This window comes from Elephantulus edwardii, unplaced genomic scaffold (assembly GCF_000299155.1).
Source record: "Elephantulus edwardii isolate Elephantulus edwardi_28Jun2011 unplaced genomic scaffold, EleEdw1.0 scaffold00012, whole genome shotgun sequence".
Lineage (NCBI taxonomy): Eukaryota > Metazoa > Chordata > Mammalia > Macroscelidea > Macroscelididae > Elephantulus > Elephantulus edwardii.
Genome location: NW_006399762.1, coordinates 25,271,406 through 25,274,162, shown reverse-complemented (window position 1 = coordinate 25,274,162; position 2,757 = coordinate 25,271,406). Strand labels below are relative to the sequence as shown.

At 35.8% G+C, this 2,757-nt stretch overlaps 1 pseudogene; it reads right to left on the bottom strand.

The window, feature by feature from the left end:
* Nucleotides 1–2,119: 2,119 nt before the first annotated feature.
* LOC102874245 lies at nucleotides 2,120–2,363 on the bottom strand (annotated as a pseudogene).
* Nucleotides 2,364–2,757: the final 394 nt, after the last annotated feature.

Sequence of the window (2,757 nt, the reverse complement as noted above, 5' to 3'; positions counted from 1 at the left end):
CTTTCCTGCTACATGTCCCGTTTTCCTGCCAAAAGACAGTAGATGACTCATCTGTTTCAACTTTGAACTCAGCTCTAGATAACAGAAGCAGGCAGAAAGTGAATAAATAACTTTTCCATTAGGTAATCTTTTTCTGGGTTCTCTGCTGCTTTGCTTTTGACCACAACTTTGCTGCCCTAGTGTCCAATAGATTGCTTCTGAGTACTAGTTAAGTCTAGGTGTCATTTTGTCTAGGACTTCTCACAGTCCTGCTCAGCTCTCAGCTTATTGCACCTTCCCCCACTTTTTTATTACTAATAGGCAGAAGTAGATTGCTCTCCTTATGCTCTCCTTACTAGGAGGCTCCATCACCCAGGTTTCCTTGCTGACAGCTTAAGCTGCTCACAGTGCTAACAATTGCTTCTGTCCTCCCAGGGAAATCATTGTGGCAAATTCAACCACTGCTAGTTTCCTGCTTCAGAAACCCTACCATTGCTGTGTCCCAGTATTTCTCCCAGAATCTGTACTTTGAGATAGTCAAAGATTCCACTCTGGTATGTTAACAGGTTAATGCATATCTGTTAAAAACCTTGTGTGTCAACATATAAAGAAAGTAAAACAAAGTTTATTATAGTCATTCCATAAGCACAGCGGAAGATAATTTCATCTCTAGAAACAGATTTCAAAGTATGTTAACTACAATTGTCAAAAATAAATCTTTGAGTTAGTTCTAAACAATGATATATTACTTGACTGTATGAGAGATGTCTGAGTTACCCTACATGAAGATAAATGAAGAGAGGTCAAAGTACTCCTGAGGACTGGAAATTTCACTGAAGCTTAAATATTTTCTACTTAATGAGCACAGATTTTCATGGTGGTCAAGTTAATGGTTATTAGTTCACATGACAAAGAAATTCCTGAAAATCTGGTTCTTTTACCCATTTGTAGATGAGACCTTAACATTAAATTTAAGGCCTTATACATTCTTTTTTATTAAATTATGAGGTAATGAGTTTGTTATTGACTAATTTTTCCTAGCTGTAAAAGAAAAATTTACAATGTTGTAGAACTGTTTCTGGATGAAAAAAACAAGTCAATGTTTTTGCAGTTTAGGTCGTATTTTTAAAGTCAGTTTTTGATCTTTTAAGTTAAAAAAACTTTTGAAAGTTAAAGTAATATGGTTGTTAGTAAATTTTTTTTATATAGGTCATTGTAATTATTACCAGTAACTATTTTCTACTCCAAAATCCTCTTTCTTTTTGACATTTCTCAATAGCACTCTGAGGTAAGCAGGTAGAAGAACTCTTGCTTACAAAGACTGGGCTCCAGGTGAGACTTCAAACTCTCAAGAATCTCAAGGTATCTGCCGGAGAAGGAGGGACAATTTCCTCCTGTACCAGTCAGATCTGATTTGACGGTACATGCACAAAAAATAATAATAACTGGGGGTGGAGGTGGGGTGGGTGGGGAGAAAAGTGCAACAATGAATAAATGGAATTTCAAAATCTCTGTAGATGTTCATTGAAAATTAAAAAAATAATAAAATAAAAAAAAGAGAAGAACCTCAAGGTAGTGAATTTTCAGCTGGACTCCAAATCCAAATCTTTATTAACAGGTACACTAATGATCATTTCCTTCTCCCAATTTTTCAGTATAAACAAGAATGGAGAAGAGGGGAGAATGGCTTTTTAACAACGTGAGGATATAAACTGGGGTATGATAGAAGGAAGGAAGGGAAAGGAGTTGTAGGCTCCAATACTCCACACATATAGAATACATACATCTGTGACTAGAGTCTTTAACATGTAAACTACATAGTATTGGCTTGTTAAATAATTTTCCACATATTCACTTATGAAAAGATTTCATTTGAGACAGGTTTGGAACTTTTTTTTCCCCCTTGTGTTTTGGGTGACACTTTACTGGGCAAATTAGCCTCCCATTTTGGAGTTTATATACATTTTGTTGCATGCCATTAGTTGCAATCCCCTTGTGTTTTTGTTTTGTTTTTAAGGGTTTCAAATGTACTTTATTTCTCCAATAATGTCATATTTTAATGAGGACATAGTGCTTTTACTCAACATCAATTATAAATTGATTTTGACACAATTCAATATTATACCACTGGGTGATGTGATTATTGATCTCTCCATTCCTTTAGGGTGACTCCGGCAACTGGGGACAAATTCTTCTATCCCAATTTGTGTTGCTCTATAAGCCCACATGGCAACACAGAAAGTAGCTCCTCTAGCTAAGACAGCTTTACCATATTTGTCTTAGAAATTAGGTACATGTTTCTGGTGGCTTTGTCTTACCATTATTTGCTTAATGCTTTGGACTTGAAGACTACTTACTGTAGTTTTAGTTAAGAGGAACATCATGAAGAAGTAGATGGAACTCCTGTAATTGCTACTGCTTGTTAGGGAAAAATCCTGATGAGAACCCTTTCAAAGTGTCCTGAAAACTGCAATCCCCTCGCTTTAACAGCACCTTCTCCACTTCCTCTTTGGACTCCACTTCCATTTGCCTTTCTTTACTGTACCTTTCTTCCTTCAGAACTTAGTTTTTGGTCTCTGGTCTTGTTTGGTTGATTTTTCTGAGGAGCACGTTCCTCATGGGCATTATTATTAACTTTATAGGCCTGTTTACTGTTTAATTAAAAGGTGATCTTCAGGGGTGGGCTCACTTCCAGTTTTGAAGGGTGTCACCAAATCTAGTTTGTTTTTTGGGTTTTTTAAAAAAAAATTTATTTTATTTAATTATTTTTGTGTGTAC